At 46.5% G+C, this 24,457-nt stretch overlaps 2 long non-coding RNA genes across 2 annotated transcripts in view; both read right to left on the bottom strand.

The window, feature by feature from the left end:
* The window catches only part of LOC111849727 (uncharacterized), a 75,371-nt gene that overhangs the window by 40,703 nt on the left and 10,211 nt on the right, over positions 1 to 24,457 (bottom strand). The window contains exon 2 of the long non-coding RNA XR_002839624.2: positions 21,590 to 21,669. This is a non-coding gene — a long non-coding RNA (uncharacterized lncRNA). The remainder of the gene's footprint in view (positions 1 to 21,589; positions 21,670 to 24,457) is intronic.
* LOC111849726 (uncharacterized) lies at positions 54 to 8,834 on the bottom strand. The gene is made up of 3 exons (XR_002839623.2): positions 8,647 to 8,834; positions 8,288 to 8,334; positions 54 to 1,367 (listed from the first exon to the last, which is right to left on the bottom strand). It is a non-coding gene; the product is annotated as an uncharacterized lncRNA (long non-coding RNA).

Below are 24,457 nucleotides of genomic sequence, written 5' to 3'. Positions count from 1 at the left end.
TTTTATTGACAAGTGACTTCAAAATGCCCCAGATTCTTATTTTGAACTCCATTGTGCAGTAGTATGTCAATGTCATATTTGAGATTCTGATACGAGCAGGTATACCTTATTTTATATTTTACATATTTAACTTGAGTAGCAAAGCATTTCGCGTATTTTTCTTACTACTAATGGGACAGGGCTAAACTGAGTCCTGGTTACTTTCAACCAGGAAACCGTTTCAGGCGACTTGGTCAGGCTCCAAGTCGATTGGTTTTCCCTTGGAAACAAAGCAGATATCTGCGAAGACTGAGTGGGTCGAGCCATTGGCAGAGTGGACGTTTAGAGGTGATGTGAAGAGCAGAGTGGTGACATTGATGGATGCCATTGCAAGAGGCGATGGTACAGATTATTCTGGCTGCAGAGTACAGAGAGTAAAAGGCTACCCTACCATTTTAGAAGTTTAGTGAGGCCATAAAAGCTGTAATGGACTCCATCACCAGGTCACCGCCAAGCCAAGAGAGGCTACGCTACGCTAAGTCGCTAATTAATGCTAACATTTACTTACAGGTAATCAGCTGAATAGTAATTATGTCTCACCAATATCTGAAGTAATACATTTCATCCCCGCAGCTAAATTTGTCACAGGACATGTAGCAGCATCTCATGTAAAGCAAGGTTAATGTTGCTGATTGGGAGGAGCGTCGAGGCTGTGAGGCAGACCGCATACATGACACATGGCAGCGCATCAGAACGCATGGGGTTGTGCATCTGTAGCGACGCAGCTGGCATGCCCTGCAGTCAATCTCGCATGTGGCCCGTTGCATGTGGCCTGGACACTGGGCCGACTCGCAGAACCCCTGCAGGGGTCGTTTTTCCCCGAGGACAAGTGGGGGGTGTACTTAACAGAAGGAAAGTCTTCGGCACGCCACGGGACCATCGGTCTGATCCTAAATAGGTAACAGTGCCACCTCTGGAGTTCTGTATGGAAAATTCCAGAAGAAAACAAACTGTCCACTCAGATTTAGTCACTGCTCAGGAGGGTGCGGATACAGACCCAAACAAGTCGATATTTCCATATACAGTAGTCCTGGACTAAGAGAATAATGTTGTATTGAGGATGAGAATGGGTGTCTGTATTTTAATACATTTTTAGACAACTGTATCAGACTACATCCTGTGACCCCATACTGGGTAAGGGGGTGGCAGAGTGATGGGTTGGGAGGTATTAACCGCAGACCCTGTAAGCTTTCAGTGTGTGCTCTCTGTACACGAGCACAGCGTCTGGATGGCGATGTTTCTGCCGTATCCTATTCAGTCTTTCTGTCGAGGAGAAGGTCCACTCTTACGGCAGCCTCCAACCTGTCACTCACGTCCAGCGGGGCCACCTGCCAGGCATAGGGGATTCCCATGACAGGAAAAAAAGCACTAAATTAACAGTCGTTTACAAAACTGAATGATGACAAATACGTTTTGCTAAACATGCCCTTCTAAATTCTCCATATGCATACTTCTACGGAGCCCCTAAAGGGACATAAGTGATTAAAAAAAGATTTTACAGTATCTGGTGTGCACCAGATACTGTAAACTTTTTTTTTAATCACCTATGTCCCTTTAGCCTCTCCTGGAGCCGACACCTTATCGTGGTGGGGGGGTTTGCGTGTTCCAGTGATCCCAGGAGCTAAGTTGCCCGGGGCTTTATGCCCCTGGTAGGGTCAACCAAGGCAAACATGTCCTCGGTGAGGAACCAGAAGAAGTGATGGAAAAAAATAGTGGAATCACGGTTTCCCTTGCCCGGATGCGGGTCACCGTGGCCCCCCCTGGAGCCAGGCCTGGGGGTGGGGCTCGATGGCGAGCGCCTGGTGGCCAGGCCTGCACCCATGGGGCCTGGTCGGGCACAGCCTGAACAAGGCACGTGGATCCCCCCTCCAAAGGGCTCACCACCTGTAGGAGGGGCCATAGGGGTCGGGTGCAGTGTGAGTTGGGCAGTGGCCGAAGGCGGGGACCTTGGCGGTCTGATCCTCGGCTGCAGAAGCTAGCTCTAGGGACATGGAATGTCACATCTCTGGTGGGGAAGGAGCCTGAGCTGGTGTGCGAGGCTGTGAGGTTCCGACTAGATATAGTCGGGCTCACCTCAACGCACGGCTTGGGCTCTGGAACCAGTCTCCTCGAAGGGGGCTGGACCCTCTTCCACTATGGAGTTGCTCATGGGGAGAGGCGCCGAACTGGGGTGGGCATACTTATTGCCCCCTGGCTGGGCGTCTGTACATTGGGGTTTACCGCGGTGGACTTTTCACAGGGTGGCTGGGCTCTCCCTTGGAGATAGGGTGAGGAGCTCGGTCATTCGGGAGGGACTCAGAGTAGAGCCGCTGCTCCTCCGCATTGAGAGGAGCCAGATGAGGTGGCTCAGGCATCTGCTTAGGATGCCTCCTGGACGCCTCCCTGGTGAGGTGTTCCGGGCATGTCCCACTGGGAGGAGACCCCGGGAAAGACCCAGGACACGCTGGAGGGACTATGTCTCTCGGCTGGCTTGGGAACGCCTCGGGATTCCCCCAGAGGAGCTGGAGGAAGTGGCTGGGGAGAGGGAAGTCTGGGTTTCCCTGCTGAGACTGCTGCCCCCGCGACCCGACTTCGGATAAACGGAAGTTAATGGATGGATGGATGGATGTCCCTTTAGGGGCTCTGTATCCTTCAGATAATGCCACAATATTTCATGATATGAAATGATGCTTTATTTGCTGTTTTGTATAAGCACAGGCACATTGGAATAGTTCGTTTCGCATATCTAATCTTGCTCTCCTATTAGACATACACACACACACAAACACAAGCAGGGACCTCAGAATGACCCTCTCCCCTCCTGTGATAATCTGCCCACTCCACTTATAACCGAGTGCTAAGAGTAAGCAGCTGGTCACAGCCAATGTTTACATGTTTGGGGAAACCCCCGTATCTGTGAGGTCACCAAGGGATTCCACCAGGTGAAGGCCCGCACATCAGAGAGGACCTTTCCGGAGATTTAATCCAGTTTTAACTGGCACCACTTTGCCAAAGGGATGATTTATGCCATTTGTGCTGAATATTGACCAGCAAGCGCCTGGTGTAGTGTGCTGAATGATTGAGAGGGTTGAGACAAGGCCCCCGATACACTGTATGTGTCTGTTATGCAGCTGTTTTTAATGTTACAGTCAGTCTGGGGCCACCATGAAACACACTGGTAGCAACTTCATCTCCTCGCATGACTAACCACTTCCAGAGGCCTGTTTCATATCTCGTGGAGGTAGCACATCTTTAAAGCCTGATTTCAGGCTGTGCAAAAAAGGTGGGAAAAGCACCGGCACGGTCCAGACACACTGTTCCCACCTGTAAGCCCCAGTTACTGTGGGATTAACCCACTAAGGATCAGTGCTTGTGGCACCCGGTGGCCCGCAGGTTAACACAAGGGTGGACCGAAGCCAGGGGGTGCCGGTTATCCCCGGAGATGAAAGCTGGTGTTGTCAATCGTGTGTTTGCCGAGTGGGAATGCCCATGGAGGGCCGGCCCGGCGGCAGATCGGCGCTCGGAAACGCGCTGGAAGGAATCGGATCAAACGCGGAGCAGTGGATTACACGGCGCTAAACTTGTTCCCCGAGAAAAGAGAATGGCTTGTGGCAGGCTTTGCACCATGGATGTTTGAAGATCAAAAGTGGGCTTGTTGTGGAGAAAAACTTGAAAAAGACGCCTTTCTTCACGGGTGAGGAGCAAGGCGGCGCCCGTAGCCCCCGGGAGCCTTTAACCCGGAGCTGCACGACATTAGCTAGCCGAGGAACATCTGCAGAGCGCCTCATTAGGCCGAGCCGGGCCGTGGTCCCAGCACAGCTCCCCTCAGACCTTCGGCCGGTGTCACGCGGCTGCTGGGGGGAGCCCTGCCTCCGCTACCCGGCAACGGGGCTGTCGGGCAGGAATGCGGCTCCCCACAGCCGGACGGGAGGGAGCGGAGAGTAAAGGAACCTGTCATAAGAGGAGAAGGCCGTGTTCCCTCTTTGATCAGAGACCTCAGAGACGTCACCGCAGGGGGGTCACCAGCTCCCCCCCCCCCTAGACAAAAGGCAGCTTTGAAACGGGCCTGTAACAGCTAGCCTTTCCTGACAGGAGCAGGAACGGGGCGCCGTTAAGCTATTCAGCTTTCGGCATTTCAGGCAGTCATTCTTTAATAACTCGGATGGCTGTCTACTCCGAATCTGGATGCCACACCTTTATTTATATATCTACGTTGGTTATTTGCACACCTTTATTCATATATCTACGTTTATTATTTGCACACCTTTATTTATACATCTACCACTATTTTACTTCTATTTATTACTTTTTGTACTTTTGTCTTGATTGTTTGTTTAGTGCCACCACCTGCACTGAAACAGTTTCCTTGTATTTTTTTGTATTCAGATTCTGATATTATTACTCAGTGATACCACAGCCCCTCTTTCCTCTTCCAGATGAAGACACACACATTGGTAAGTAAAGAGTGTGTTGGGGGGGGGAGTAAGAGGGACCAGCAGAAATGGGTTTGCCAGCAACAGAAGATGGATGCAGCAGGAGGACAGGGGACTGACAAAGCAGTTTTACTGGGAAGTCCATCCCAGAGTCACGCACTGAGAACCATCTTCTCAGACTTCAGCATCTTTAGTGTCAGTGAGTTGGGACTTTTTTTTCTCCATACCGAGCCAAGAATTAACTTCACGTTTTCAACTGGAGGCCCTAGGTTTAAAAGTACATTGATGAGTTGGTGCATGTTATGTTGATCAGCAAGCCAGAGAATCAGTAAAAATATCTTAAGTTTGAGGAGGAAAAATTACACTTAAGGTAAAGTGAAATGAAGCCTTAAATGATCAAATGGAAAACCGTTGCTCTTGTAGCACTGACAACCCACATGAAACACCCAGGAAGTTACCAGAAGCCAGGATGACGCCTCTCTCCTCAGCACGACAGGAATTCAGACACTGCAGCTGTTGTTTTACAAAGAATTATTTTGTGGCCTCCCCCAAAACATAGGAGCACATATGAAATATTAATGTTGCTGATATTTTTCTGAGTTTCCTTCAAGTTTATGTAAAGTCAGAGAGACAGAATGAAGTCTCCATGAAAATATGCACTCTTAATGCGCATTTTTATAGTCATACTGCATTTTCCCCATATTTGTAATGTGTGCCCGTACACATTCTCAAACAGCATCTGCTACATATTCAGCATATGTTTCCACTTGTAAAGGATGGTTCTGAGCCTTTCATGAAACATGCACGAGATATTTCACTGAAAGCAGTAAATCGTTTAATTGCATCCAGCCCGGTCCTCAGATCCTGATGGATCCACAGCTCCAGTGCCTCACGTTTGCTGGGCCCTGTGGCTTTAAATAATTATATGAAATTACACCGTATTCCTTCTAATCAAGGTGCACCAAAATGTCGCAGCCATCTGCCCCCTGTCTTCACTCAATGTTTCTCTGATGGATAGCTTGCATTTATGGTTCATAATTTCCTCATCCCCATCATAGTCATGCCCCTTTCTGCTTCCCCAGTTTCCCCATGGTTACCCTGCACTGCTGGGAGTTTCACCATGACCTACCCCTAACATTAACCCTGAGCACTCTCCCCTCTAGCACACCTCCACTGGTCTGAAGCCAGAGTATCACTCCCTAATACCAGAGTTATGGGGGCTTGTGGTTAAACAATCAGTAACAGAACCAAAACAGTGGATCATGACAGAAAGTAGGAATGTGTATCTTTACCTGCTGTGTGCTGATGTCACTCATCAGTGCACAGCTGCAGTCCTCCTAAAGAATACAGATATGAGCCTGAGGTATAAGAGATGCAATCCCACAACAGGGTGTTGGTGAGTCATGGGACCCCCCCTGCACCCCCCCTTGGTGGGATGAGGTACTGAGCAGAGTTTGTCTGAGAGGGGTTTTGTCGGCTGGTCAGACATGGGGATAATGCGGCGACAACCTGGGGACAGTGGAGGGACAAACATGGGAACAGTGGAGGGACAAACATGGGGACAGCGCAGGGACAACATGGGGACAAACATGGGGACAGTGCAGAGACAACATGGGGACAAACATGGGGACAGTGCAGAGACAACATGGGGACAGTGCAGAGACAACATGGGGACAAACATGGGGACAGCGCAGGGACAACATGGGGACAAACATGGGGACAGCGCAGGGACAACATGGGGACAAACATGGGGACAGCGCAGGGACAACGCAGAGACAACATGGGGACAGCGCAGAGACAACATGGGGACAGCGCAGGGACAACATGGGGACAAACATGGGGACAGCGCAGGGACAACATGGGGACAAACATGGGGACAGTGCAGAGACAACATGGGGACAGCGCAGAGACAACATGGGGACAAACATGGGGACAGCGCAGAGACAACATGGAGACAAACATGGGGACAGCACAGGGACAACATGGGGACAAACATGGGGACATCGCAGGGACAGCGCAGAGACAACATGGGGACAGCGCAGGGACAACATGGGGACAGCGCAGGGACAACATGGGGACAAACATGGGGACATCGCAGGGACAGCGCAGAGACAACATGGGGACAGCGCAGGGACAACATGGGGACAGCGCAGGGACAACATGGGGACAAACATGGGGACAGCGCGGGGACAAACATGGGGACAGTGCAGGGCAAACATGGGGACAGTGCAGGGCTAACATGGGGACAGTGCAGGGCTAACATGGGGACAATGCAGGGCTAACGTGGGGACAGTGCAGGGCCATCTCAGGGAGAATGCAGGAAGAATGCAGGGACAGCAAAGGGACAATGGGGGACAATGGTAAAGACCCTACAGGCAGCACGCTCTGTGATCCCCACTACATTCATATCAGCGTCAACTGTATACTAAGCAGGTTTTTATGCATGGAATTGTGATGGTTCAGAAGTGCGTGGGGGGGGGTGGATTCACTTTGCACAGAATTAAACCCTGAAAATGGTCAGAAAAGATGTTCAATCATTCATAGTGTGACTTCTCAATCACAAACCCCAACCGACACTTGAAGAAAGCTCCAAAACATAATGGAAAAGACATACCAACCACAAATCATGTATGTTAGAAATAAAAATTAAAATATCAGACCTTCCTCTCACTCGGTTACAATGAATTTAGCTCATGTTTCATATAATATTAAACATATAAATATATAAACAAACCAAGTGAAAACCCAAAGACGAGCCAATCGAGGGTTCAGTGCCAGCACAGACGGAGTGTCCTTTGCCACAACCCCCTGTTCAGCCTGATGCCTACGGAGACCCTGAATCTGATGCATGCACAGCTCACTGGAAATGTACCAGCGACTCTTACAAGCTTGTCATGTGGCATCTCTGAATGTCAGCAAAACGCATCCTTTTGGGGGAAGGTGATGAAACGCTAAGCGAAATATCACAGCTCTCTGCTTTTGACACCCTCAGATAATATTGTCGAAGCCCCCTGATGCCCCTTTGGCTAGGAAGAGGACAGGCCCCACTAAAGTCAGCCTCGAGAGGGGTGATAGCAGACTCACACACTGTGTGACGTGACCGGTATCTATCCCCCAAACAAACACTGCCCCCGGTGGCACGAGTCGGTGGTGTCATTTCATAGACCCACAGAAGAATAATTCTGTTACATCTTTGAAAAAGAATCCCTTCCACTGGTCAGTATGCTCAGGCTGTTTTGCTAGAAGAATTAAGTTTCAGTAAATATTCTCCTCGGGGGTGTCCTGTCTGGGCAATCCCAGCTTCACCCACTCATGGGGCAATTATTGAATCATTATAACACACAATCTGTTCCGCCTTGATTTTTGAAGTTAATCAAATTTCCATATGGTGCAAACATTGTCATCGTTCATCTTCGTATGACCTGCTAATGACTTTATTTTGTGCTGCGCGTGTGCGATATTAAAACCTTGCTTACTCGCCTTGTTCATGTATTATTCATTACTGTGCAGCAAAGGTCAACATCATCGTCTTCTAGCTTGTACCATAAAAATGAATAATCATGGAGAAATCCATAGACAATTACAACTATTTTCCTACATGATCCAGTAAAAAAAATTATATTAAAAACAAAATCTATGATAAAGGAGCACATTCCAATAATTTGGATTAATGCGAAATATGAGACTCGCCTTTTTCTCTCACTGGTTCCCATCTTTTAAGGATGATTATTAATATTTTAGTGTTTATTGGTCACTGTCTCTTTATATTGACTAAAACAAAAAAAATGCAGAAAAATTCAGAATTAAAGCTACAAATGAACTTATTTATAATTTACCTCCGTAAAGTAGCAAACTCCAAGGTATGAATCTGCTTACTCAGCACCTCAGAAATAAAGAAAGTTTGAAAGTGTGTATGTTGGTTTCCTGCTGGAAAGACTAGAGTGTGCAGGCATTGGATGAGCGAAACACGACTGCACATCATAATATAACAGTGTTAGCATGTGGGCTTGCCGCCCTCAGCGACAACATACTACACTCTTTGTACGTATCACGCTCCCAGAATGTGACTTTGACTACTAAGCTTGACTACAGTGTTTCTGTATGACGTACATGTGATAAAGCAACATCAGAATTTACTTTATCATACATGGCATCCAAAAATTAATGAAGAGAAATTTACTGGTTAACTGTTCACCTTCGGAGTGCACGCTACCGGTCAGCTGGGCCGCAGGTCGTCACCTCCGGAGTGCGCGCTACCGGTCAGCTGGGCCGCAGGTCGTCACCTCCGGAGTGCGCGCTACCCGTCAGCTGGGCCGCAGGTCGTCACCTCCGGAGTGCGCGCTACCCGTCAGCTGGGCCGCAGGTCGTCACCTCCGGAGTGCGCGCTACCCGTCAGCTGGGCCGCAGGTCGTCACCTCCGGAGTGCGCGCTACCCGTCAGCTGGGCCGCAGGTCGTCACCTCCGGAGTGCGCGCTACCCGTCAGCTGGGCCGCAGGTCGTCACCTCCGGAGTGCGCGCTACCGGTCAGCTGGGCCGCAGGTCGTCACCTCCGGAGTGCGCGCTACCCGTCAGCTGGGCCGCAGGTCGTCACCTCCGGAGTGAGCGCTACCCGTCAGCTGGGCCGCAGGTCGTCACCTCCGGAGTGCGCGCTACCGGTCAGCTGGGCCGCAGGTCGTCACCTCCGGAGTGCGCGCTACCGGTCAGCTGGGCCGCAGGTCGTCACCTCCGGAGTGCGCGCTACCCGTCAGCTGGGCCGCAGGTCGTCACCTCCGGAGTGCGCGCTACCCGTCAGCTGGGCCGCAGGTCGTCACCTCCGGAGTGCGCGCTACCCGTCAGCTGGGCCGTATGTCGTCACCTCCGGAGTGCGCGCTACCCGTCAGCTGGGTTACAGGTCGTCACCTTCGGAGTGCGCGCTACCCGTCAGCTGGGCCGCAGGTCGTCACCTTCGGAGTGCGCGCTACCGGTCAGCTGGGCCGCAGGTCGTCACCTTCGGAGTGCGCGCTACCCGTCAGCTGGGCCGCAGGTCGTCACCTTCCCCACACGCGCGGGGACCCCTAACAGAGCCCGAACTGACACTCTGGGGTGCTTTTTTTCGCACCATTAGCAACACTTCACTCCATCTCCATTCATAACGAACATTCACTGAAGGGAAAGTAAATGAGTTAAGATCATAAAGTTAATTAAATTAGTGGCAAGATTATTCTCAGACATGACTACCAGCTCCCTGAAGGTATTATTGCGCTTAGCGCTTTTTGCGCTCTTTATTAGATATTTCCTTATGGGGCCAGCGAAAAACACACAAAGTGCCCGGCACAGAGAACCCTTTCATGCACAGTGTTCAATGTGAGGCCTCCAACCGTTGCTTGGTTTCCATTATTTCGCCCCCCTCCCCCCCTCCACTGCCCACCCCCAGTCCCAAACAGTCGTCGTCCCCTTAATGTTGTAAAAGTCACTACTTGCCCAAGTACCTCCACCTCAGCAATATTACATTAACAAGCTCACGGTCCAGGGTCACGCTCCCGCAAGGTTATCACGCACTATAAACCGGTATTTAATAGCTCAAGTCAAGAACAGATTAGTTTGCGTCACAACTACAATAGCCTTAAACGCTTTAAGGCGGTATTTTATATATTTCTATAAAGATTAACGTCACTTTCATATTGCTGGGCCCACTCACATTTGCCATATTTCGATAAATATGTTGTCATATACAGATTAATTTATGTTTCATACTTCAAGGGCATGTGCGTTTTATAGGTTTCACGGCAGCCAAATACACGACATGTAACTTAATAGGGGTTGGTGTGGCGTGAGTCACACACGTGAGATCGCCCCCCCATGACCTTTGTGCTAATGCACAAACGACGTGCAGAAGCCTGTTTACTGCAAACACAGATAATGAACAGCCAAGTAATGGGGCCTCGTTAAGCTTAATATGAAAGAGCAACAAGATGTTTACGCACCCCCCCCCGAGAGTGACTTTGTTGTTTTCATCCCCAGCCCCCCCCCCCCATCCTGCATTGTACTATGGCTTGCGTGGGCATCTCTGCGTGACATTCCATTTAATAATGATGCTTAACGGTTATTTTTGCCCCATTTAGTTAAGCACACGACCACGTTCAGGTTTACACGCTTTTCAGCCCAGAAACTTATAACTTTAGCCTTGACCCCTGCCTAACTGGACCCCACCATTGCATCACACAGCTTTTTCAAATCTTTGGTAATCTGCGGGATCCGAGCCGCAGGTCGGCGTTGAATGGCACCGTGGGCAGGTAGCCGGGTACACACGCCTTCCGCTCACTCCCACCAGAGACGGCGCCTTCACGGCCAGCCCCCATAATCCCTGCTCTCCTCCCCCCTCCAGCCAGGCTCAGCTGGTCCTCGGCGACCGGCAGGGGTGGGGGGTGGGATTTAGATAAATCAGCATGAGCTTGACTTTACAAAACTCACAAAAGAAAGGCTCCATTAACCCGCGGCCGGCGACGGTGGCTTAACGAGGAGCCCGTGACGAGCGCCTTTGTGCCAGGCTTGGCATGGCCTTCAAAGCCGTGACGCCTTCCAGGATGCTGGGGTGGTGCGTCGGCCTGCAGGACGGGCAGGAAACCACAGGACACGCAATCCGTTAAAATGCACCACCAGCCTTTAATTTGGCTGCTCTTTGATGATCCCGTGAGGTTCCGTGGCCGTGCACCACCAGGGTCCTCCGGAAACTCCTCGGGGACAGTTTGTAGCTGATGCTGCTGTAAATTACTGACCCGCGTCCCAAAACACGCCTCGGTGGCCAGACAATGAAACGTCCACTTACCCAGCTTGCCACTGTGCGCGGCTCCATTACGCACCGCTGCAAAGGAGAGTATTTACATCTTAACGCAATTATTGCATCTGACAGTGACGTTATTTGCGCTGGCCTTTAACCTCGGCACGTTGGGGGGTATTGCTCAATGTAAACATTTGACTCATTTTCGGGATTTACGTGTCAATCACAGAGCCATTTTTTGACTTAAACGCTGGGGCAAAATCGGTAATGTTTTGTTCCAAAAGGACAATTTGGTTCATTGCGATTGTTGACTTTGGAAGTGACACTTTCGGGCCCAGCAGTGATACACTGATCACCCGGATCTTATACACCCGGGTCTGATCTCACCAAGTCACGCTATTCATCAGTGTCGAGGAGACCCAGAATCCTCCACCTGACCAGCGCCCCACCAGTGCAAGACAGGCAAGTTCTTCTTGCCACACCTTCTCTATAGCAGAGCTATTCAAATCACTGTCCAAACGGTCCAGCCTTCCTTTACCTGTGAGCCCCGTGTGAAGTCTCTGTGGCTAATCAGAAACAGTAATTATTAAACCAACTACCCGAAGAACTGAAAACAAGGATTTGGAATCAAGGGCCAGATTTAAAGAGCCCTGCTCTATAGTGACATTTCCTGCGCTCCTATTGGTGGAATCGAACAAACAGCCCACAGTTCTTGAAGTCTTTAGAGTGAAAAGAAGCTGACCACACACCCATCAGAAGATGGAAAGGGATGTTGGTGCCCTCCCCAGCTTCAGAGGGAGTCCTAAGTAGTCCATTCTAGATGGGCACAGAAATGCAGAAAATCTTAAAATTAGGCAATTATGAGTGGAGGACTATCGATCGCTGCATGTTAAACCAACACGACAGCACATGCCTTAATTTTATGTGTGAAATGGAATTGAGGCTTAAAGAACATGGACATGTATAGAAAAACACACTGTCCCAGCGATGGCATAACCAATGCTGGGGGGATGCCCTTAACTCTGAAACGCTTTGCTAAGCAAGTGTCGTGTTCAGGTCAATAAAAACACGCAGTCCATTTTCTGGCCGTTTTCACTTCTACTCGAGCGTTCAGTGAGTGGCTCCGGCCTGTAATTGCGTCCTCACCTCCGGAGGGGAAACCCAACCGAAACACAGCAGCCCCATCGCAGACAGACACACTCATTAGCACCCTTTCATCCCTGGAGACCCTGCCACAGAATCGAGGTGGGGGCAGAAAACATTGAATTGGAGTGGCGGCATCCGGCCATCAGTGCCAGCGGGGGAGGCGGCAGCACAGGGGGAGGGGTGCGGGCTTTGTGTGGCGTTTTAAAATAAACAAAGAGCAGAATTAACGAGGCATGACTCCCGTGACTCTCTCTGGAAAAATCCCATCAGGCCTCTGTACTGACCTCTACCTGAAACCACCCCCATTTAATATATCAGAAAGCAGGCAGTCGACATGCTACAGGGTCATCTGGCTACGTTTCTCAAACGCTTTACCAGCCACCCCAGTGTTTTTTGCGGGATCAATTGTGGGTCTTAGGCAGATAAAAGGACACCACCCTCCAATGTGCTACTGTGATGCATAGTGTTCCATAGTTTCTCATTTTCTCACTATAACTGTGCTGGGTTATGCGGTTCTATTTTGCAGCATTTTATTTTGTAGTTTCATGTTTAGTGATTGTATTCATTTGGGTATACAGGAACCTAGGGCAGCTATGGGGTCCTAGAGGGGAAAAAAAGTGTGTTACAAATGCAGCAGGAAAAGTTGTGGTTGTGTGCGATGTTTGTCATTTGTTTTTAGAATGGAGATAATTACATATATGTTTTATAATTTCTACATGCCTGGTAGTCTTGTGATTTTAATCCCATGAGAAATATTTTGTTCCTCCTGCAGGCTGTGGTTTAGCAGGCAGGCTCTCATAGAGTCCTTCTGGAGGTCATACGCAGTAAATTGATGGCCTTTTTTCAGTCGCCTTCAGGTGAAATAAAGACGAGTGAGAATAAATTGCCATCATAGCTAAATCAGCTTAGCTGCAGTCTAGCAAGCCTGCCAGTAGGTAGTTAATTCGTCCTGGGAGCAGCAAAATGAAGAGCAAAATTACCAACAAATTAATACTCAAGAAAGCTCTCACAGAAAAAAAAAATAATTTAAGGCCTTATTCAACAAAATTGTTAGGCTAAGCTACAGGCATAACCAAATTTAACAGATTAAAGAAACGGGCAGCAAATTCTGGCAGCTGTACGCATCCAATAAGTGGTGCTTCATTATTTTGGGTATGAAAAATGTAATTACTGAGCAGCCGTTTTGTGTAATTTTGTTGAGCAAGATTGGCTATTGGAGGGAAGGCTTGTCAGGCTTCTCCAGGGAGCTACCAGGGAGGTTGGGGCCAAATGGTCAATTACAGGCTGTTCATGGAAGTTTCTCCGTAGCCTCAGGCTCTGAAATATGAAGAAATGACCCAATAAAAATGTGCATTTTCACCATATGGGGCCTGAACAATATGCACGTTTCACAGGCACAATCCGTAGACGGCTATAGTGTGATGCCGACATGTCCTTGATGGGGGGGGGGTCGAGAGAATCCGTCGGAGAGGTTATGAACAGAATTGCTTACGATGGCGCCGGCGGGCACTTTACGAGCCTCTTAACTCCCAGGGCGTTTGGGGTTTCATTGCAGACAGGTGCACCTAAGCTGAGCAAAACGTAAAAAGTGCCACAAGATCAGAATATTATTGGAATGTGAGGAAAGTGGCCGTGGGAGTCTCTGGGAGGTGCGAACAGCCCGGCCCGCTTAACCCATGCCCCGCCTGGTTCATCGCGGATGTACACCTGGTCACGGAGCCGGGAGTGCTCTGCCAAGCTAACCCCTTCCCCTCCACTACTCTCGACAGGTGGCTGGGATCCCATCCAGCCTGACGAGAGCTCAAGATACACCCATGCCAAGATCTGATTGAGAAAAATCATTGTACTGGTGGTAGTTGGCATATGTAGGAAATCAGTCAGGGTTAGGAACTGGGGGCTACATCAGCTCAGTGCTGCCCCCCAGGGGCAAACACGAGCATTTTCTTAGCTGGCCAATTAGAATTTAATCATTATTTAGCCTGCGATGCACCCACCTTCCTTCCAAACACGTGACGAGTTCCCAAACGCTCCTTAGAAGGGTTTACCTTCACGTGCGCTGCAAATCAGGGCAAACGTGCTTTCTATTTTAGGAGAACATCATGCGTGTTCGGGAACGGCGTACGGACGGGAGTTAATTTCACAGAAAAGCACTCGTTTCAATGTGGGCATTTCTGCCACAAAGAAGAAAAACTAGACATGCAAGACAGCATAATGTTAGCAGATGGGATTAGGCCAGTGACTTTGATCTGAAAATCTTAGTAAGAGCAGCAAGAGTCAATAACATTATCTGTCAAGAGCAAAACTGCACAGAAAACACTGCCATTACCCAACCCAAATCATTACTTATAGAAACCACTTTGATATGTCCCAGAATTTCCTGGCTTGGAAGCAGCCCGCCACCATGTCACAGCGGAGAAGGAGCACCTGTGTGTGGGGAGCACAGGGTCACAGCAAACACTGGCGCAGAACGCTGAAATCGCAGTAATGGGTGCCGCACGCATGAGCGAAAAGCTAGCCAGCCGGGAACACAGTTTATCTTCAGCTACGGACTCCTTCTTTTTGGCCAATAATGCTCAGCTGTAACCTATTACAGATTTTAAAAAGGTGGGGGTGGGGAGTGAGTTTTTTGCTGTGCCCTACCCTAGAAACTGCTTCTATACATGATAGGGGTATTTTGATTTCTGAAAGCTCTTACACCAGTTATCTACGGATTATTTGATGCTGTTCACCCAGGAGACACAACTCTGCCCTGTAGGTACAGCAACAAGTCCGTGCTTTTTGAAAATCTCCTTGTGAGAAGAATGCAGCTCCTATGTGGTTTCTCTGCGGCCATCAATAGGAACAAAATTGATCTCTGCAAAGTGATACGTTCCAACACCTTACACTTGAGGCCGGTGCAATTTGCACCCACTAACCTCTAATTAAAAGGGTCAAGGCCATTTTTGGGCTCTGAAAGTATCCCCAAAGAAAAAAAGCGAAAAGACCAGAAACTCTGTGACCAGCTGCTACTTAAACTGCACAGCCAGGTATCTTTTCAGGGCGACACAATGTCAGGCCTAACTCTAATCCCCTTGAGTGCACTCTTCACGTGGGAACCTGGACTTAGCTATTAACTTCAAGTGTAATATCCACCATCTTTTAAAAAGAAAAATTGTTTTTCACCAGAACGTTGACTTTTATCGCTGCCAGTCTTCTGGAATGTAAAGGCTGGCTCTGCGAAGCTCACTACCACAAATAAAAACGGATCTGCTACAGGCATTCGGAGCCAAATGCTTAGCGTAACTGAGCATGCTAATTTCCACTCTCAAGTTGTCTCCCCCGCTAAAATGTCACTTGTTACTCCTTCATTGTCCCCGCCCACTGTCTGAGTGTTCATCTTGACTATGGTCCAGTTACATGTCAATAGTACTATTAGTATTAGCTATTTTTGGAACATCTGTCTAGATAGTTGTATCAAACCATATATACTTCGTTGATCATTGCTCATTGCTAAACACCCAGCTGTAGCAGACATTTTATTTATTCTACACATAATATTTTTCCTGCCCGATCTTGCCTTATTATTTTAACTAGTCTAGCAAGTGAAAAGGCACATGATTCAGGCTGTATTTAGAAAGGGAAAGTGATGTACGAACACATATCATTCTATGAAGAAAAACACCTCAGTAGAACTCCAAATTGTCTTCACCACTCCTATAGATGTGTGGCACATTGATGTCCTCTGATCCTACCCCAATGACAAGTCTTTAATTGCTGTAGGATACTGCATGGATAATAGTTAAAGGAAAGCTGTTTTATTGCTACAGTTCTTGTACACCTACATACCGTACAGTCAAAAGAACTGGATTTTAGATTTCAGTGGTCTGTTCCCAATAGAGTGGAATAGGCGACTGCTGAACTTAAGAGCAACGCTGTTTAGGCAAAATCAAGCACGTCGCTAGGTAAAACGCAACAGTTCATCGCGAGTTCTCTCATCGACCGGGTCCTGGAGGCGCCCCAGCGATGTGGATCCTCATGCACGGTCTGCCACGACGGAGCTCGACGAGTATCTGCCTCGTGCGCGAGACCCGACAGGAGCTATTTATAAAGCTGACCTCCGCATGCAGATCCAATTACCCACAGTGTTTTATCAATCACCCTGGCCAACGCTCCGAGCCCGCCCGGACCCCTGGCGCTTACGCAAACGACGAGAGCACACAACCTGCAGCAATCCAATCACGCCGGGAAATGTCAATTCAATTTCAACATGCGTAAGCAGCCCCCAATCCTAACCGCTTTAATTATTCAGCCGTCTCCTAGCCGTCTCCCCCCCCCCCCAAGCTCACATTAATTTCAGCTCCGTCTCTTCCATACATTACCGGTATGCTTTCCCCCTTTAACTACCAATTAAACGCTGCACTTCCATCACAGAAGAAAACGACGCACGCAAGCGGCAGAAGTCAGACGCTGCATGACATCATACGCAGGAAATTGTGGGCCGACAGTCTGTTAACAAAAAAGGCACGTTTCCAGCACAAAATAAAGAGACTGATATCTGTTAAGTGGTCAGATGGAGCTCCGTCCATCCGTGCAGAGGAATATATACAGCGGAAGTAACCCCTTGGATTATGGTGACCGATTATATAAGTGGTCAAAGAATGCAGCCATGGAGAGGAATATCAGTGTGACTCTCACTGGCTGCTCCGACACCTGTATGCAAGGAACAGTCGGTGATTGGTGTTCAGTGGAAAGCTCTAGCAAGGCTAATTGCTTGTGCTTTCTGAAAAGATTATGCTGTGTGAAGATCTCATATAGTCTCCGCAGTCTGATTTGGGACACTTACAGTTTCGTCTATATGCCATCTCCCAATTAAGGGCGTTTTTCCACCGCACCAGGTACCGTACTTTCGGTACTTCCATAAAGTGCCGAAAGTTTGGTACTTCTTTCATGTAGGTTTTCCACTGGCGTAAAAAATGGTACCGGCGCCAAATGATATCATCAGTGACCACCCCTGACTGACAGCCCAAAATTAAAACTAACAGTTGAGGCTGCAAAATGCGGTTTATTGTTATGTCAGCTTCTATCACAGTATAAGATTAAGTAAAATCCAAATCATGCTGCCATCAATTACGTAGGTACACTTACTTTGGCTAAGCCGATCAATGCAGTAAGAATTAGCTTAATTATTGCTAATTCAGTCTTTTGAAACCAAACAAATGATTTAATTATGTTTTTTGATTTTCAAGCGACATTGTTCGGTGTTTCGCCTGTGCCCCATTTCTTCTAAGCGGCTTGTGATGTTCCGGGCAATTCAATTTCCCTGTTTCTCCTGTCTTTCAGGAAATAATGTTTCCCCTAATATTAAAGCAAAGAGGTATGTGAAAATGTTTGAAAATCACTCAGGTACATTATTACATGTGAATACAGTAGATCGTCACGCATAATATAGTCTTATAAGCAATACCATACCGTTTTCATCAAGAAATATCTCTATCCACCGAATTAAGTAATTTCATTTATCTGTAAAAACAAAAAAAATAGAAAAGGCATGTGATGTTTTAAAATTAATATATGGCTTGTTTACCTCAAGAGCTTCTTAAAACGACATGAAAACAACAGTGAAACCGTGTACAAATCAGCGCGCGACAGGGGAAACACAGGGAAACTGAATTGCCCGGAACAGCAAAAACTTTTTTATTTCGAGTCGTGCCATCGAAATCCCACTGGATCTGTTCATCCGACCATATGGCGATTAAAGCCTGTGTTTCCTCGTTTGTCTATCCTTCCATTTTACTTTTTTTATATTTTTGTTTCTACTGCTTTTTATTTTGTTTCTCGCTGTGATCGCTCCGTGTCTCAAAAGATGGCGGTTGTATTTTGTGTTTCAGCGGCAGGCTATTTGCGTAACCAATCGACAGCAAATACGTTTGCAAGCCCCACCCCAAAGTACCGAAGTACCAAAGAAGTACCCCAACTGGTTTGGCACTTTCGGTACTCGAGATTTCGGTACTGGTACTCGACCGGAAGTCAGTGGAAAAGCGAAAGTACCGTACCGAAAAGTACCGTACTTTGTGCGGTGGAAAAGCGCCCTAAAAAACACGACTATGTAAAGCCCCAACACACCTCACATAAGAGTCGTCATTTGAAAGTGCCAAACTGGCTGCCAAACCAGACACCTTTGCTACCCATGTTGATATGTAGACTTCTTGCCAGAAGTAGCAACCAGCAGCATCTCTCAGACCATTAGCAGTTATCGCTTATAGCTTTAGCGTTTTAAAGCACCCCGAAGCGCTCCTAAAGCAGGCGACCCTTTGGGCGTGAATTTGTCAAATACTGTGGATGAGCCGCTGGAGGATAATGGCAGTATTTGGCCACCATTATTGAAAAATGTACCAAATAAAGATTTACAGTTGTTTTGTTATCTAAATATAATACAAAGAAATATATTAAATATATACCGATTGTTTGAAAGGTTTTGCTTAAATAGCTTTAAAGGGACACTCCACCCAAATAAATTAAATAATAAATTACATTCCAAAAATATGCAGCAACAGTCCCCAGAGCACACATCTTTATAACTATACATCTTATGTATTTATAACATTTATAGCAGAGAAGGGCTGATCATCAAGTGTGATAAACTCCGTAATTTTCTGAGTAATATCTTTTTATTTTGCACTGTCTGCACCGACTTGTCTTTTGTCATCAAATGCTTGCATTACTGATGCACTAACGTTATTCAGCAGTACTGCAGCCTTCTTTATTGCAGCTGATTTGTTTTGCAAAAACTCTTCATTGTCTTGCCTTAATGTTAACAATCAAATTTGTTTTGTTCAGAGGTTTATAGATCCTCCTCGTGCAATTTTAGCAGAGCAATGTTTGCAAAATACATGTGCATTCTAACGTCGTGACATTAAAATAATTCCACACAGCAGACATTTTTCTGTATAGTACAAGGGTATGCAAAGCATTATGGGTCACTATTTTAATATCAACTCATTTTTAACTATTAGCCAATGGCCGATTCCAATAGTTGGCCGATACAACCGGTGCATCTCTTCTACTGCCACCAGTAATTATAATACCACCACCAACTGTAGCAACAGCATTTACAAGACCCTGTGCCAGCCTCCCCCATGTTCACAGCAACTCAAAGGTCAAACTGAAGGTCATGTGAGAGCCACATTAGAAGGCCATCAATATGCCTCAGGTGGCAGGGCAATTAGTAGCTTAATTACACTTTACTCTCACTGTGAAATGGAGCCAGGCAGGCAGAAAATATTTGCTGAAATTAGCAAAAGGAAAAATATCATCACCACTGCCATGACTGTACTGTTAATCAGATGAATCTCATTTATCATGTTCTAAAAGAACCAAGTGTGTTATTTGGCTAGAAACAGAAGGTGCAACACAGCAAGATGTGCTGAGATTCAGGGTGAATAGTTCAGCTATCCCTCCCCTTCTTACGAGGTAGCCATGATCTGGGGGTGTCCGGCCAAAGGAGCTCATTGACCAGATGGCTGAGGTATTGCTTTTGCGCCACAACCATGTTCCCTTATGCTGATAATACATCCATTTTTATTAAGGATACATGATAAGCTCATTTTTACTATCACCTTTATTGGCCTGTCCATTCCATCATCTGAAATACACAAAATTAAAATATGCCAAAACAAAGAAACATTTTAAACTATTAGGCATGCAGCATCCTACAGCAACCTAAAGAGCTTATAAAAGCATGGAAGAACTTATAGGAATCGGAGTAGGATATTTGTTGAATCATATGTAAAACAATTTTACTGGCTACTCGAGTGATACCTGGTACTTAATAAAAACCTCATATGAAATTCTAATTCCATTCATTCAATCACTTATCCATCTTCTGACTGCTTCATGCTAGCCAGGGCCACAGAGGCATTCCTTTCTTGAAATACATAAATAAAAATAACTACATCCAAAAATGAGTGCCCATGTAATCATGGGGGTATCTACCACATGAGTTAAATATGAAGATACAAGATAAAAAATAATAGAAAATTCACAAAGGCTTTTAAGGAGTGTGCAGAATGTGGAGCAGGATGTTGAGGAATATTAAATACCGAGTCCATTCCGCCCTTCAGAATTCAGAGCTACTGCAGTTCATCGTTTAAGGGTCCTGAAAACACATCTCTGAGGTTCCTGAAACCTTTATTATTCACTAGCTGCTTGGAAGATTTCTTCAGGAAGAGGAAATTGTGCTCTGTGTGTGGCGTCTTCCAAACACACACACCGATGCCATTCCTACCATAACAATGTTTGACCATGTGTAATTAAGATAAAAAGCCAATTAGATGTCTGTTAAGTGCATTAAAGGGAGTCGTTCCACCTACACAAAGCCGAGCTTAAAAGCGACAAATGGAAAAAGACAGGCATCTTCACCTTTTAAAGTGCCGCTTCCTTTCAATTTAAAGAAATTCTACAGAAAGGGACAAAAGGGCAAATACGCCCAATTAAAGGACAACTGAAGCTAAAATGAGAAAACACAGAAACAGAAGAGTGAGAATAATTGTTTTTTTCCCATTCTTACATTCAAAAAAACTTCAAACAAAACACTATACACACAGGGACAGGACAGGATAAAATAAAAATATTAGTATCACGGCCCCAATTAGGATTAGAGCCACACTTTGGCTTCAGATCAGCTTCAGTTCTTCTTGGAATAATGTCATACAAGTCCTACCTTGCCAGGTTATATATGGGCGGTTGGGTATTGGACTGCTTAGGAAGAAAACGCTCCCGTTCTTTGAAAAATGATGGCAGTGGAACGCCACTTCACACTCTGCACTCCCATAAAGACAGACTTGCCATAAAGGTTTAATGATGCTTAGATCTGTGTATTGGGGAGGCATGGACAGTGTTTGATTGCATGCTGGTGTTCAGTGTGCATGGCGACATCGTGACAGAGCTGCATTTGTGCCACAGAGGGCATGTGGTTCTGTACAACAGATTCATTTTCTTTGGTCATCATGTAACCACGCAGAGTGATAATTCAACTGAATAACTCCCACAAGATGGCTGCCATATCAACACACTTTCGGGATTCAAGGCGTCCATTGGCTTCCTCTAAACGTAAACTTGTCTGGCAAGGGGCATATACAGGGGTGGGGCCACAGGGATGCTGGCCCTAGCTAAAAGCTGATTGGCCCCTGTAGTGCTCCTGTCACTCACTGATTCAAAACAAATCATTAGCTAATGATAAACTTCATCCATTACTCACCCTGGCAGATGCAGAAAAGCTGGTGCGCGCCTTTGTCTCCTCCAGGCTGGACTATTGCAATGCGCTCCTCATCGGGATCCCTAGCAAGAGCATTCAAAAACTTCAATACATGCAGAACAGCGCTGCTAGGATGCTGATGAGGGTGCGAAAATTCAACCACATTACTCCCATTCTAAAAACACTCAATTGGCTCCCTGTTTCACTCCGCATTGAGTATAAGGTCTCCCTCCTCACCCACCAATGTCTCCACAGAACTGCCACCACATACCTCAAGGATCTCCTCACTCCTCAGACAGGCCCGTTCCCTCCGCTCCTCCTCAACCTATCTTCTTAAAACTCAAAGGACAAAACTCCGCACAATGGGGGATCGGGCCTTTTGCTCTGCTGCCCCTCGTCTTTGGAATGCCCTCCCAGAGCATCTTAGGGCACCACAGAATGTAGCCACTTTTAAATGTGGCCTAAAGACCCACCTTTTTAAACGAGCATTTTATTGCTGATTTTATGTGTTTTATGTGCTGATTTTACTTTTGTAGCACTTTGAGATTTGTTTTAATGAAAAGTGCATTATAAATAAAATTTATTATTATTATTATTATAATAAGTTTTGCACCCCCACCTATAAAAATCCTCGAGGTTGGAAGAGGGCAAAAGAGGATTTCGACAAGATTACTTTCTGCCATCATTTAGTGGTTTTGTGCTCCCTACGCCAGGTAATGCATGTCTGAGCGTTAGCCTTGGATATAAGCAGTTCTGGAACGGATGCCCTTTTGTAAATTGCAGCTTTATGAATTTCACAACATGCAGTTTTGTTGAGTCCGGTCACCAAGGTGCTCATTCTGCTCTGCGGCCATTTTTCAGACTGTACTTTTGTGGTGTTTAGTGATTATTTCAATATTGAGTGACTTTGAACACACACATTGAAATGCTGATAGTCTGACCCCCTTTAGGCCTGTCAAATACCAGAAGGGTAACCTTTCTCCACCTCCATTATGTTTGCATTTTTTTTAAACAAATATCAGCACTGAAGGACAACCCTGTTTCAGAAAAAGTTGAGCTGTTGTATAAATGTAAATAAAACAAATTTGTTTTATGACAAATATGTGCCCAATTTGAATTTGATGCCAGCAACATATTTCAAAAAAGTTGGAAAAGGGCAATACAAGAATGAAAAAGCTGTGTAATCGTAAAACAAAACACCTGGTTGAATATTTCACAACTAATTAGGTCTAACTGGCAACAGGTCAGTAAGATGACTGGGTATAAAAAGAGCCTCCCAGAGAGGCAGAGTCTCTGTGCAGAGAAGATGGGTAGAGGTTCACTGCTCTGTGCAGTGAAGATGGGTAGAGGTTCACTGCTCTGTGCAGTGAAGATGGGTAGAGGTTCACTGCTCTGTGCAGTGAAGATGGGTAGAGGTTCACCACTCTGTGAAAGACTGTGTGGGCAAATAGTGCAACAATTTGAGAGAGATGTTACTCAACATAATATTGCAAAGAATCTGGGAATTTCATCATCTACGGTACATAATATCCTTAAGAGATTCAGAGAACCCTGAGAAATCTCTGTAGGCAAGGGACAAGGCCAAAAACCAATATTGGATAGCTGTGATCTTTGGGATGTCAGGCGGCACTGCATTAAAAACACACACGGTTGTATAGTGGAAATCACTGCATGCGCTCAGGAACACTTCCGAAAACCATTGTCTGTGAACACAGTTTGTGACTACATCCACAAATGCAGGATAAAACTCTACTATGCAAAGAAGAAACCATATCTAAACATGATCGAGAAACACTGCTAACTTCTCTGGGCCGAAGCTCATTTTACTGAGGCAAAATGTAAAACTGTCCTGTGGTCTGATAAATCTGATAAATCAAAATTTCAAAATCCTTTTAGAAATCATGGATGCTGCGTCCTCCGTGTTAAAGAGGAGATGGAACATCCAGCTGGTTATCAGTGGGCAGTTCAGAAGCCAGCATCCATGATGGTATGGGGGTGCATTAGTGCCCATGGCTTGGGTAGCTTGCATATTTGGGAAGGCACCATTAATGCTGAACGGTATATACAAGTTTTGGAGCAACACATGCTGCCATCCAGACGTCTTTTTCAAAGAAGGCAACACAATGCCAAATCGCATTCATGGCTCTGTAGTGGAAGAGTCCAGGCATGAGGCTGACCTGCCTGCAGTCCAACTATTCACCCATTGAAAACATTTGGTGCATTATGAAACAAACAAATATGACGAGAGACCCTGAACTGTTGAGCAGTTTAAATCCTATATTACCTATGGTACCTCAGCACCAGACTAGTTCATATGGAACGGAACAGTGTGAAGGTCTTTCCCCAGTAGCTGGTGTGTCAATCCTGCCACCAACCCCCAAATTTTTCCTGGAAGTTGGAGGACTTGCTTGCAGGGATAGATATAGATTAATATCATACCCAGCATGAAGCAACTGCAGGTTAAGGGCCTTGCTCAAGGGCCCAACAGAGTAGGACCACTCTTGGCATTCAAAGGAGTCGAACCGGCAACCTTCTGATTGCTGGCACAGATCTGCAGCCTTAGAGCCACCGCTCCACCCGTTTCACAGAGTGCTGTTAAAAGAAGAGGTGATGCAATACAGTGGTCAACATGCCCCTGTCCCAGTTTTTTTTAAATGTGTTGGCATCAAATTCAAATTGAGCAAATATGTCATAAAACAATGAAAATTCTGTTTCAACAACGGATGTGTCGTCTTTCTTCTATTTACAATTAAATATGGGTTTATATGACTTGAAAATCATTGCATTTTGTTTTTATTTACATTTTAATGTAATGTCCCAACTTTTTTGGAAAGAGGGTTGTATTTTCTCAGAGCACGACTCTCATCTGGT

This window comes from Paramormyrops kingsleyae, chromosome 4 (assembly GCF_048594095.1).
Source record: "Paramormyrops kingsleyae isolate MSU_618 chromosome 4, PKINGS_0.4, whole genome shotgun sequence".
Classification (NCBI taxonomy): Eukaryota; Metazoa; Chordata; class Actinopteri; order Osteoglossiformes; family Mormyridae; genus Paramormyrops; species Paramormyrops kingsleyae.
Note: the sequence above shows the minus strand (reverse complement) of the source record. Positions and strands in the feature narration are given on the sequence as shown.